This window comes from Neopelma chrysocephalum, unplaced genomic scaffold, assembly GCF_003984885.1.
Source record: "Neopelma chrysocephalum unplaced genomic scaffold, ASM398488v2 Primary Assembly neopelma1_44, whole genome shotgun sequence".
Lineage (NCBI taxonomy): Eukaryota > Metazoa > Chordata > Aves > Passeriformes > Pipridae > Neopelma > Neopelma chrysocephalum.
The window spans coordinates 6,614,406-6,627,707 of record NW_020897703.1 but is presented as its reverse complement, the minus strand read 5'-3'; the positions used below and the strand labels follow the sequence as shown (position 1 = coordinate 6,627,707).

Here is a 13,302-nt window from a genome sequence, read left to right as displayed (position 1 = left end):
GCACTCCAAGAACTTGAATGGGTATTGAAGCTTTCACCACCTGAGTTGGTGATAAGAGTAACTAGATGTGCTGCTTTTTCATGGCTGTGCAGTGCCTTTGCAGGAGGGGCTTTGTGCTCTTTACCTAAATTACAGGAAAAATAAAATGGAGAAGGAAGGATATGTAATTTGGAAAGGACTCACAGTGCCACCTATTTCTTTTTTTCTCTTTAAATTATGAAACACTCAAAATCGCAACTTTCTGTTGTGATTTAAAGTGGGAGTTGGGTTTTGTTGTCCTACAATTTTGTTAAACCAGGAAAACCTTTTCTGCCCAACTCTAAGCAAAGTATTGCAACAAACCTCACTAACAGGTCAAAAGTGATTCTGCAGCCCACCGGAATTCCTAGAGAAGAGACCTGGTGGTACAGAAAAGGTTGACTTTAATTTGCAAGAAAAGAAAAAGTCTGTGTGATTTTAGAAGTGGTGAAAGATAGCTGAGTAAAGGCTCAAAGAGCTGTGACTGCAGCGAGGGAAGTGGGTGGACAGATCCCTGTATACAACAGTGCTATGAGATGTGAAATTGCTAAAATAGCCCTTGCCTAATGTAATCACCTTTCAAAGAATATTTGAGAGGCATTTTGTCAGTGAAATATAAACAAAGACTATGTTTGAAATTCAAAACTTGTCCAAAGTAATTTTTCTTTCAAAGCCTGTTTCCCCTGCTTGTGCTCATTCTAGTGCTTTGAAAAGACATCTTTTTAGAGAACAAGCTATTTTTAATTGTTTATGAAAAAACCCCACAACCAAACAAAAACCTTTTACAAAGCAGTAAGGAAAACCAAATGCATATCTGAGCAACTTTACTTTTTTAGGAGCAACAGTGAGCACAATAGAAACTGCATAAAAGCAGTCATTACCCAGAACTTTTACTCCTGGCACTATTTCTAGAACAGAGGTCTCATGAGACTATAGAGAGAACAGCATGCCTGGTACCACTCACATTTGCCACTTACAAATAGGTTGTATCAGGACAATCACTTCAGATCTTATAATGATTTCTCATTTTAAAACATTCCAGATTACATTACAAACTAGTGGCATGATCCCTTAGCTGTGCCTGTGTAAGACTCTTGTTGGCTTCAAAGGCATTGTTCAGGCAGTGCTGTGTTCAGGCTGACACGGGGTCATGACCTTCACCCAAAGACAAATTATTCACTGTGGTCACTTCAGCTTGTGCTGAACAGGAACTACTGAAAGAAAAGAGAGCAAACTGCCTAATATTGTCTTTATTAGCTGTTTCTTAAGGCAGGAAAATTAAAAAAACCACCCAAAACCCCAACAAACGAAAGAAAAAACACAAAAAACCAAAAACCCATCTCTCGTGAGGAATTGAATTATGGAGGAGATAAGTTAGTAGTATTGAGATAGGATCCTGAATACAGTTAAATTAGGGTATCTCAAATATCCCCTGATATCACTTATAATCACAAATAATCACCTTCTGCATCTTGAACACTGAAGTTCATGAGCACCAGCAATATGTGGTTTCTCCTGGCTTTGTGTCTGGTGTCTGACTACGAGTCATGACAGAGTTTTTTTGCCACAGGTAGCCCATTTATATCTGCTTTCCTCCTCACTTGATTCTTTCTTGTTTAATAAGGCAGTTTGTCTTCCAGCTTTTCTTAAGGCAGGTCACACCGGGGAGAAATGACAGGACTGCCCTCCTCTACCCTTCTCCCAATTGTTCATTGCTGGCAGGAACTTAACTGATCTCTCTCACCTCTATACTTCAGGTCCTCCTTGTAACTTTTAAACAATGACTTGTTTCAACCATCATCCACAAGTTTTTAGAGGAAGTTGTGAATGTATCATGACTGTGTATGATTTGATTTACAGGAAACTGAGGGGGTGGAAAAAATCACTGGCACTGTTTGCAGGCATTGGTGGAGATTATCTCAAAAGGAAATATGTTAATTTGTGGGCACTAACATCGTTTTTCTTAGTTGCGATCTGAATCACCAAAAGGTTTCAAAACAAATATGTTTCTTTGTATATTCTACCATTTTTAAGCTTGGAGATTAAAAAATGTAGGAGTCTTATTCCAAGGAGGCCCCTGAGAAGGCACACAGCCCAGATCTCTTCAGATCCTTTATTGTCTTCCTAGGAAATCCTTGGTTGTACAGTACTAGGGGGCAGGGACTGACTTGTGAGCCACCAGTGGCTCCCACTGCCACTTCCAAGAGAAAAGTGACCCCACTGCCACTTGATTGCTTTGTACTGCTATATGTATTCACTCAGATGGCCAGCTGCAACCTAGGCCTAATCTTTAAGAACTTGGGGAAGTGAGTTGTGTATTGTCCATCAGTCATGAATATATGAAAGAGAAATCCAGCCTGGCAATTGTACAGTTATTTTACATGCCTGGTTTCCCATGAAGCTTACCTCATATTTTGCTTCTTTATTAGCTGTTGCTTCTAATTTTTGTGAAGGGAGCAGGAAGCTTGTTTTAGCCGCAGTGAGTAAACTGTCTTGGCAGAAATGAGGAAAATGTTAAAAATGCCACACAATCTGCTGCATTGTGCAGGTTGCTTAAATGACTTAATCGAAAATATATTAATATAAATAGACCTCAGACTTCCTCTCCTCTCTATCTTTTTCCAGGCTGAAAGCCATCCAAGGCTGCAGTGATGCTGAGGGCTGTTGGGCGGGGGAGGGGAGTTGGTGGTGTTCTGGGCGCAGCCCCGTGGGGTCGGGCTGGCCTGGCCCAGCGCTGCACTCCCCTGTTTGCTTTGTGGGAGTGGACAGGCGCTGGGAATTCGTTGGGATTTTACTGCTGAAGCTTTTGAAAGAGGTGTAAATGTGTGTGCACAGGCTGCCGGGCAGGCCTATAAAAGCAGGACCATACAAGCAAGGTGAAAATTGAGAAAGTGGTTTATTTGGTTCTTGTTCTCCTGCCGTCTGGCTCTTGGCTTCTCCCAGCAGTAGCTGGGGCGGCAGCCTCTGTGCTGCTGTGGGACTAGTGGGCAGCAAGACAGGCTTCTACTGGCATTCAGGGACAGCCAGAGGTCTAATTTGGTTCATAGGCTTCGAAGTAGTCTGCAAATAATTGTTTGTGGTCGCCTCAGAGGCAGATGTGCCGAGGTGCTGCCAGGGCTCTCAGTTCAAAGCCCTGGCGGGTGCTGGGCAGCCTGTGAGCCGCAGGGCTCCCGTCCCTCCGACGCGGAGCCCTGCTGTGCACCGGGGGCAGTGAGAGTGGAGGTCTGGCGTGCCCCAGTGCCAGCTCTTGGGCTGCTGACAACTGCCTGCCACAGGCATGGGCTAGGGCCCGGCGAGCTCCGGTGTGGGCAGGGCTGGCGAGAAATGGTGGGCCGGGGAGGGTTGTGTAGCAGAGACATCCATGCCTCCATCCTAAAGGTAGGCTGGCAGTGAGGTCCCCCTGGACCCCGCACCCCTTTCTCCAGCTGGTACAGCTGCATGTGCTGCAGATCGGAGGAAAACACCCATTGGTGAAAACCTTGGATAACCACTTCCACCTGTAGGCGTGTAGATGCTGCCATAACCTGCCAGAGGCACCGTGAGGAGGCCGAGGGTAATTGACCGAGTTAGTGATGCTGCTCCCACTCTCCCATTCAGTTACAAGGACCGGCCTCTGCAGGGAGAGCCGACACGCTGTGATAGCGGCGGCAACGTTTGGGGAGGCCAGGAAGAGTCCACCCCAGGGAGAGCACACCGGAAGAGTGGGAAGGCCCCGTGTCCTGGGCACTTGCTGGGTCGTGCCGCCGGCCTGATGGTGTTGCAGCTCGGTAGTCGTGATCTGAGGAGTTCCAGGGAGAGGCTGCCTTGGTCCCCGGGCTCAGCCCTCCGGGCCAAGCACAGGGGGTGCGGGGGTTGCCTGTCTGCGGGGGCTGGGATCGGACCCTCTCCTATCGCCCCGCCCTGTGGCGGTGTTGCGAGGGGAAGAGGGCGGGAGGGCCGACTGGCCTTCGTGACATCCAAGGGAAACGACGGAGGGGACAGGCGGCGTTCAGCGAGCCGGGAAGGGGTCTTCTGCTGTCCGCGCCCCCGCCCGCGTCCTTGGGCCACACCCTACTCTCTTGTCCTGCCGAAGAGCGAGAAAGGCGGAGGGTTGCCGCCGGCACCGAGGGGACGGGTGTCACCTCCAGCCCTGTGCCCCGTCGTGCTGGCCCGCAGCACTTGCCGCCCTGCCCTCGCCGGCCTCCCGCGGACAGCCGTGTCACGGCAGTGGCGCCGAGACCAAAAGTCTCAAAGCCTGGATGCTGCTGACACTTCCCTCCCAGGGTAGCAGGAGCAGGTCCGTCCTCTCCCCATCCCGTAGAAGTTGGAGCTCGGCTCCACCTGCATGGGGGCTTCCCTGTCAGTGACTGAGGAAGCTCAGTGTCCCCTCCCTTTTCAGTGCTGCAAGCCAGCAGGGCTGTGGGCTACCACCAGCACGGGCATCAGTGACTGCCCGGAGAGGTACCGCTGCCTGTCTCGCCGCTGGGCTGGCAAGGAGCCCGTTCGGCTTGGGACTGGCCCGACCGAGTGCCAGAGCGCCCTGGAGCCCTGCAAGCGGATCAAGCAGGGGTGGAGGCTGGAGCCGCCGGGGTGCGGGGTGCCGTCAGCTCGCCCCTCCGAGGCGTGCGCTCCGCTCGCGGCTGGGCGCCCACTCGCGGCCCCTCAGTGGGATCGAGGCAGCTCTGTGAGCTGGCCGGCAGGGTGGCCGGGCTCTTGAATAGCCCCTCTCTTACAAGAGACTTAGAAAGAGTCCAGGGCTGAGAAACTTTGAGAAAGTCGGGCAAATTCCTCCCTGTTGTGTAGGGGAGACTGAAGCCGCATGCCATGACCCCCTCCTGAGTGAGCGCACTCACGGGAACCGCTGCACCTCCGACTTATCCTCGCTGCCGAGGAAGATGCTGCAGCCTGAGGAATCCTGTCGTATCTGGTTCATAATAGGTTGATAGAGAGTCAAGGCGCTGACAAACTGCCTTTCCTCTCGGTAAACGCGCGCAGAAACGCCGCAGAAACTGAGAGGCTGTTGTTACGTCCGTCTTAGCGAGGCAGGATGTATAGAGCTGTTCCCAGGGACAGAACAAATACCTGCTAAGAACCAAACGCGCCACAAGTTGTTGCACAAATGAATTGATCCTGTGCTCGCTAGGGCTCTAACACCCTTACTTATGCTAAAGCATGTGACACAGTCTTCAAAATGTGGTAGCTCCAAGTTACCACCTCTTTATTACTTATACAAGCTAATAGGTGAAGTGACTTTTACCTTCTTTACTTGAAGAAGGCACAAAGAAGCAGACAGGTAATTCCACGCCGCTAATTTTTGTGATGTGATGGGTAGGGAAGGGAGAGGTTGACGTAAAAAATGGGAAGACCGATTATGAAATCTCGGAGTTTTATCTAGTAGTGACCATCTCAGATCTCGTGATTATTTCTTAAACTGCTGCTGCAAATATGTTAGGAAAATCTGGCACCTTATCTGCCCGTGTGTGAACCGAAGGGGTGACTTGTTAACAGACAACTCTTTTTTTCTGTGTCTGATTTGAATTCTTGCCTAATGTTTAAATCGAGTGTTTAGCTGTTGCGCTTCAGAGTGCGGAGAGAAGGAAGCGGTAGCTATCTCTCCCACTCCTGGGCTCTGTGGTGCCGGGGAGGATCGCACTCAGTGCCGAAAGCGGAGCGCGGATTTTTGCCGTCTGCCGCGGTGAAGTTGCGGTAGTGGTGCAGTTCCGCTCGTGTGAGGCTTGCCAGGCTTAAGGCTAAAAGTGTCCCGTATACAAAAACGGTCAGAATATTTACAGGTAATTGTGACTGTCAAATACTCCGTTGCGTTGATGAAGAGCAGAGATCTTCGAGCGTTTCGTCTTTCGTGGGGTGGGGAGGCTGCGGGGGTGTGGGTTAGCGGTCCGGGCCCGTTCGGCTGGGAGACGGGAGTGCCTCTGGCTCCCAGCGAAACGCTGGCCAGGAGGAACTAACCGTGTCACACCGCAGGGGCTGTGTGGCTGAAGGGCTCTTCCCGGGGCAGAAGTGCAGCGGTTCACGGAGCAGAGTAAGCGAGAGCTGCCGTCCCCGCTGGGGACAAACTCGCTTGATAGATGGTGATTTAGTTGGAGCGATTCCGTGACGGGGAGCAGACGAGCACTGCGTCTGCTCTGGTTTTGTAATGGGATTTCAAACGGCGGATACCTTTCACCCGTCCCTTTACAAACGTGAAATTTGTCACGGCAGCGCGCTGGCTGCGCGCAGGCCGGCGGCCCCTCCGGGGGGAGCGAGGGCGGTCAGAGGAGATGCAAGGGTTGGAGGAAGACGAGGCTTTAGGAGGAGTCGCGCTCGCTGCGTGACAGCGCTGCGTGGGGCCGTGGGCACCGCTGCTGTGCCTGGGCACGGCGGCCGCGCAGCCACCGGGGCCGCGGTGGCGGCTGCGCCCGCACTGCGGGGCTGGGAGGTGGCAGCCCCCACCGGCGCCCAGGCACTTGCTGCCGATCCGCTCCGCGCCCTGCTTGCCGCTTAGGAGCGGGGCGGGGGTGGCACGGAGACAGCGTCGTTGGAGGCTCTGGAAGCAGAGGGGGGCCAACTCTGCGGAGCCCAGTGGGCAGACGGCGAGCAGGCTCAGGGCACTGTCCCCAGGTCCCCACTGCCCCGGCATCTCCCGGGTAGGCATCTGCCTAGTTCGGTCAAGCCACGTCCAGGTCTAAGGACTCCGCCTCCGCAAGGCTACCGGGGCTGCGTCGGGCAGCGGGTCATCTTTTGGCCACTCTTGAAGGTGCTAAGAGCGGGCAGGCAGAGCTGGGCCCGGCAGGGGCCCTTTCACGGGCCAAGTACCAACTCAAGCTCCGAAACTGTTTGTGTTTGTGCATATTGGCTGTCAAAGTTTGGAAATCGCGGGGAAAAGACGATAGGATTGTTTGCAGGAGGAAAAGCAATAGGATTTGGCCTTTTCCTGCCCTGGGGCTCCATGTGTGACCCCTCTGCAAAACGCTCCCTGCTGAGCCCCTTCAGTACCAGTACAGGGCTTGCGAAAACCTAAAAACCCTGAGCGTTACCCGGTCAGCCTCTCGCAGCTTTCCAACTGCGATGATTTCGCCAGGGACAAGCCCTGTTCGTGGCGCGGCCGGGAGGCTCTGAGCTTCCTCTGCTTGCTGGAGTCGGGCTGTGGGATGTTTGCCGCTCATATGTATTAGGGTGCGTTTCCTCTTTCTATTCAACGGCGTTTTCAGTCTTTACAGTTTAATAAAACTCCTCTTGTTTATCTTCACTCGAAATCCCCTGCGCTGTCTGCCCCTTTTCTCTGGGCAGATCAGCAGCCTTTGGTTATTTGCAACGAAAACTACAAATCCCCAGCCGGGCACCCTCAGCTGCCGACCGGGCTCAGTTCTGTCACAGGCTGACCTGCCTCTGCCTTCAGCGAGGGCGGGAGGTGGGGGCCGGCACCGGGCCCCCATGCGATCCTGCCGCGGCTCTGCTCCCTGAGCACTATTACGCGTGGCAGGAGCCGGCGGAATCTGCTGCCTTGTGTGGCAGAGCGGAGGGTTCTCCCTACACATTTAGTGGAAGTTTAATTAACACGGGCGGTTTACGTACGAAGATGAGAGTGTGTGTTAAGAGGCAAAGTTTGGATTTAGGACGAAAATGGCACCCTCGTGGCACAGTGCTCGCTAACGAGCACTGCCGTCCTGGGCAATGATCGCGGTGGGGCTGAGGCTGAGAGTTGCTCGTTGGGAAGCTCACGGGACGGGCGCTCGGAATAGGCTCTGTCCTCCCCGTTCTGTTGGGGTCTTTACTCCCGTCTGGTCTCCGCCGGCCATAACAACTTGGAGGGCGCTTGGGAGGCGATGGTGTCCAACGTGGGCGGGTGATGCTGTGCTTCCAGGTCGGAGCCTGGCAGGGCAGAAGGGCTGATATCTTGCTAATTTACGTAAATCGTTGTAATTAAAACGATCCGTGCCTCGGGGTACGAGTCCTCAGCCGTACATAGTCGGCATGTCCTGCTGAGCTCCGCCGTCACTCGCTCTCACCCTAGGCGAGAGCGCGGTTGGAAAAGAAGAGCGGGCTGTCCCGGCATCCCGCGCCCCGTAGACACGTTTGGGATGTAAAGGCAGGCGCTGGGCTGGCTCCCGGGCCGAGGGGGGCGACTCGCTGCTGCATCCCCCTCCCGCATTCGTTCACGCCGCAACTCAGGCAGTGCGCGGCAGGCAGGACGCTCGTTTCCCACTCGGCGCGGCCACCTCGAGGTGGAAGCGGGGGACGCCGCCCGGACCGGGGCAAACGGCGCTGGAGTGGTCGTGGGCTGCGGTGAAGGAGCAGCTGCAGCTGGTTCTCGGGTGGTGGGTTTCACCTCGGGACTTGTTAGTCATTCTTCCTCGGATTTAGGGAATTTTCCTTAGTTGCAACGAAGGTGGCAAAACTCTTCCTTCATTTCCAGCTATAAGCTGTTAATTCGAGGGAAAAGAGCCACAGGGCACAGGCGCTTCGGTTTGTGCTCCCTACTCCTGACAGTTTACAAATCTAAGCGGAACTATTTTAGAGAAGCCATACAATACCGAAAAGTCTCGCAGGTCTGTTAAGGTGAGGCGGGTCGATGAGCATGATATCTCACGGAGGAAATCCCTTGCGTTTAGCACTGCAGCGTGTGATTGCAGGGAAAGGCAACCCGTGGCCAGGGGGAAAGCCAAGATCTGGAGACTTGAGTGAGGAACACGGGGAAGCGGCAGAACTCAGTGGGGAGCCGGAGGGCAGGAAAGAGCCTAGCAGGACCCCGGCAGCGGCCAGCTCAGCCCCTCACCAGGCACCCAGCCGGCCTGGCCTGCCGGTGAGCCCCGCTCCTTGCGCCCGCCTCGGCCGGCGCTGCGCTGCCTTCTGGGCATCGAAATGCGTTGTAATAACAGCTCCGGCCGACTCGTTCCCTTCCCTGTATACGTCTGGCTGTAGAGATTGTCTCTCTATTGTCCACAGCTCTTTCTCCGTACGACTAGAGTTAGCGGCAAAAGACTTACTAACAAAACCAGTGAGGGGAAGGATAGAGGCGAGAGTAGGTCTGCAGGGATATTGCTGTCCCGAAAAGCTTTGGTCGGAGCTCAGGCGCCGTAAAGACGCTTTTGGTTTGTTGTTTTTAATTTTGCTTATTCCATTGGCACAGCACGAACGAGACGCGTGGACCCCGATAGGGCTGGAGGCAGGCGACGGTGCTCAGGGGAGGCAGAGCGGGCTCCCGCGGGGCCGAGGCGCTGTGCCGCCGAGCCGGGGGACTCGCCAGGCGCCCCGGCAGCCACCGCACTCCCTTCCGGACAGCCGCCCGCTTAGGCTTGGGCTGCCGGGGGAAAGCAGCGGCTTGCGGCTGGGAAAGGACGATGGCCGGCGCCGTGCTCCCGCCGGCACTGTCGACTGGAGGCAGAGCTCCCCCCTCGAAGTGCTACGGGCAGGGCCGGGCTCCTCCCGCCCTTGGGCTCAGGGACATTTTCGTTTCGTTTTGGCTTCACCTCCTGAACCTGGCGCTGAGAGAGGGATCGCAGCAGTATAGAGGGGTGGGAATCTCTCCTACGGCAGCAAGGTTAGACAGCTCGTCTCCGACAGGGAGAGCTTGATGCCGGGGCAGCCCCGCAGAGGCGCAGAGGAGCCCAGCTCCTCGGCTGCCCAGCGCCTTTCCCAGCCCGCGAGGGGAGGGCGAAAGAAACGCGGCTGGGTAGGAGGTCGGTCCCCAGGCGCTGCCCGCCGCGGGTTTGCCCGTGCCACCGCTCTGCCCTGTCCAGGTGCCGGAGCCTCGACGGCACGTGGCGGGCAGGGCGGCAGGGCGGAGCGCCGCAGCAGGGCTGAGGGTGCAGCGGAGGGTGGCGGTAGGGCCCGCCCGGCCCCGCGGCAGGTGCTGCGCCCTTCCCGCACCGCCGGGGCCGCGAGCGGGCGAGAGCAGCGGCGCCTCGGGCTGCGCCGGCGCCGGTGCCCGCGCGATGGCGCTGTGCGAAGGCGAAGGCACCGGGAACGGGTCAGGCGGGTGGTCCCGGCCCCTAGGAGCGGCCGCGGGCTCGGGTCCCACCGCGATGAAGCCTGGCCCGAGGGGCGAGATGGGAGCCCTCGCCTGCGGGAGCCGCCTGCCCTTTTCCGCCTGCACTGGCGCCCTGGCGGTGCCTGCTGCGGCCGCCGCCCCCGCGGGGGGACCCTGCGCTGCCCTGCCGGTGCTGCGGGGCCGCCCCGCTCCGATCCCCCCGGCCACTGTGCCGTCGCGGCATCCCGGGATCTCCGCGCTCCGAGGCGGTGCCCGCGGGCGGCGGGCCGGCGTCCCCCAGGACTCTAATGCTCGGCCCGGGCCAAGTGCCCCGTGGGAAGGCTGCCGTCCCGCGGGCGCCGTGGCCCCGGGAAGTCACTGGGCAGGAGGGGGACAAAGTAGGAGGCGAGAAAGAGCGCCCGGGGGCCCGGCGGATCCTGCCAGGCACGGCGGGCGGCTGCGCTGGGCGAGGGCCGCCCCGGCCCGGGGGCCCACGGCAGCCCCGGCTGTAGCCGCCAGCCACTGGAGCCTGTGCGGGCACGGAGCTGCGATCGGTTCCATGCGTTCTGGCTTTAAAAGCAGTAGTTAATGAAAACCAAACCTTTCCAAGGAGGTGTTTTTGTTCAAATTTTTTTTTGGCAATCAACCACTTAAGGCGTCCATGAACTTCAGCAACAAGGAGAGCTGGGCGCTCGGAACGCATCCACTCCTGCTCTCAACAGAGTGCGAGAGCAAAAAGTTCTCGTACTGGAGTTCGTGTTAGGAAAAAAAATAGGTCATTAATAATATTAAAAAGATCTTTTTTTTAAATTGCGACATTGAAGACGGATGAGGAAAGCGATGGGAAATAATCGTCCTTTTTTTCCAGTGGAAATAAGGACAACATGTGAAAATCATGCAACGAGGGAAAAAAAGTGTTTGTAATTTAAAACAGAAAGAAAAGGCTTTTATTGAGAAAAATATGTAAAAGAAAAATAAGCATCATGCTTCATAAAATCTGTCTAAATTAAATGATGTTTACAAAACAGAAGTTACCAACCAGCAAAATTTAGACGAACTCGGTTCAGTTTCCTTGTTTCACTAACAACCCCCTTCGCTTCCGCGTCAAAATTTTCAAATTATTACCGCTCCCGATCTCAATGTTATTTTTTCAAAGAGTATTTTATGTAAACATTCAGTTTATAAATACGGAATAAACATATATTTGACCATCCCGATACTCCAGTGAACGCGCAAATGAGAAACCAGCTGCTCGTGGAGAAAAAAACGAAAGCAAGAGAAAGGTGCGGGGGATTCATTGCAAATGAAGCGATCGCTACATATATATTTAAATGTATTTAATTGTATGCATTATTCAAATGCCCTTCTGACTAGTTTTAATAATTTAGAATCGATAGCTTTCCTAAAAACTTTATAAAATATTTACACTTAATAAAATATTAATCGATTAACAAGCCAGTCGTACTCTTATAGGAGCTTTACTAAAGTCCTGTAATCGCGCTGTCGCCACACGTCTCCGCTGTTAAGGAAAGGATCACTGACAAAATGTAAATGAAGATCTTCAGACGGTGGTGTTTATAAAATAGCTCATTAATGGGCTTGGATTGAATCTCTCCATCCATCCATCCACATCATCAGATATAATAATAGTAACGAATCAGACAGGGAAGATCCTGGCTAAACCATTGGCATTTTTTTTTTCCAGAAGTACTGAAGTCCTAAATTACCAATTCTTCTAACTTTCTGGCCATTGATCCGCGGGAATTCGTAGTTCAGCATCAAAGGTAAGAACAAAACATTATTCAATTATTCGATAGCTGGTGGAAAATGTTAACTCCCATGTAAGAGCTGCTGCTGAGCTTTATCAGATTTAGAGGGGGGAAAAAAAGGAGAAAAGTTAGATGGAGTTATTTAAAAAGAAAACCGAGAGTTCTCCAAACTTTGAGGCTCCTTTCTGAGAGGAAGGGCGGGAGACGCGGCTGGCGGCAGCCGCTGGCTCTCTGCTCCGCAACCTGAGTGTTCCCGGCACCGGCGCTCGCTCCTCCGAGCGCTCCCGGAGCCCTGGCCCTGGCGGCGGCCCCCCCGCCCCCGGCCTTCGCTGGCCCCCGCATCTTCTCCTGCTCCCCAGACTTCAGCCGGCGGTGGGACCCAGCTCCCACCCGCGTTCAAGGCTTGCTGTCCCGGGGCAAGGCTGGCACTTTGGCGGCGGGTCCCCCTGCCCCTGCCGAGGCGGGGAGAGACACGGGTCCTTCGGCCGAGGCGAGGGAAGCCGCAGCACTGCTTTTCGGGGCCGGGCCGGAGGTCCGTGTGGGACGAAGGGATGATTTCTCTTACCCTGCCCTGGGATCCTCTGCTTCTCCCGGCACCGCTTTCAGGGGCGGCCTGGAGCCCACCGGGACATCAGAGCGCTCGGCGGGCTGTCAGTGCCGCCCGCAGGGAAGGAGGGGCGCTGCGGGGTCGGCGGCGGCCGCTCTCCCTCGGGGACCTGACCCTCCTCCCAATCCCGGGGCAGCACGGGGACGGCTGCGTGCGGGCTCGGGACAGCCGCTGCTACCCACCCGACCCTCCCCAGGCGCTTGTGGGGCGAACGAAACCCTGTCTCCAGGGCTGTCCAGTGGCCGTGATGCTCCCGCCGGTCCCTGCTCCTGCCGTGCCCGGGGCGGGGGGGCTCCGGTCCCCATCAACCCCCCCCCCAAGCCCCCTTTTTTTTGACCCTCCGGCGCCACCGTAAAAAGCAGAGCTCTTAAGGGGGCACGGCGGGGAGGGCGGCGCCCCGCCGGGAGCCAGCGGCGGACGGGCGGCGGGGGAAGCGGAGTAGGGGGGCGTCGGGGCACTCCGGGTGCCCGCCGCCACCCCCTCCTCCTCCGCCGCCCGTCCGCCGCCCGCCCCGCGCACCAGAAGGGATTCCCTCGGTCCACCTTAACGCGGGTCTCGCTCCGCCGCCGGGCGGGCGGGGAGGGCTCGGCGGCGCGGGGCCGCCGTTCATTCCCCCGCGCCCCCCGGGCCGGGCAGGGGGCGCTGCGGGCCCTCGGGGCGCCCGCCGGGCATGGCCCCCGCCCGGGGACGCGCCCGCGCCGCCGCCGGCCCCGGGGAGCGGCGCGATGCACCTTGCATCGGAGACAGAGGGGACTGACTGCCTGCCTGCCTGCCTGCCGGGTGACCGCTCGCCTCCCGGCACCGGTGAGGGGCTCGATCCCGCCCCATGCGACTTCCCGGCCAGAGCTCTGCCCGCCCCGCTGGCTGCACTTCGGTAGCGCTGTCATGCCCTACCCGGAGCTCAGCTATTAAATAATTTAGCGGCGGCAGCAGCAGCGCTTCCCTGCCCGCTTGTCACTTCC

At 56.3% G+C, this 13,302-nt stretch overlaps 1 protein-coding gene across 2 annotated transcripts in view; it reads left to right on the top strand.

The window, feature by feature from the left end:
• The window catches only part of SATB2 (SATB homeobox 2), a 227,519-nt gene that overhangs the window by 82,445 nt on the left and 131,772 nt on the right, over positions 1-13,302 (top strand). For both annotated transcript variants that reach the window (XM_027678203.1, XM_027678202.1), the window contains one exon: positions 11,670-11,748. The gene's annotated coding sequence lies outside the window, so the exon portion shown is untranslated. The remainder of the gene's footprint in view (positions 1-11,669; positions 11,749-13,302) is intronic.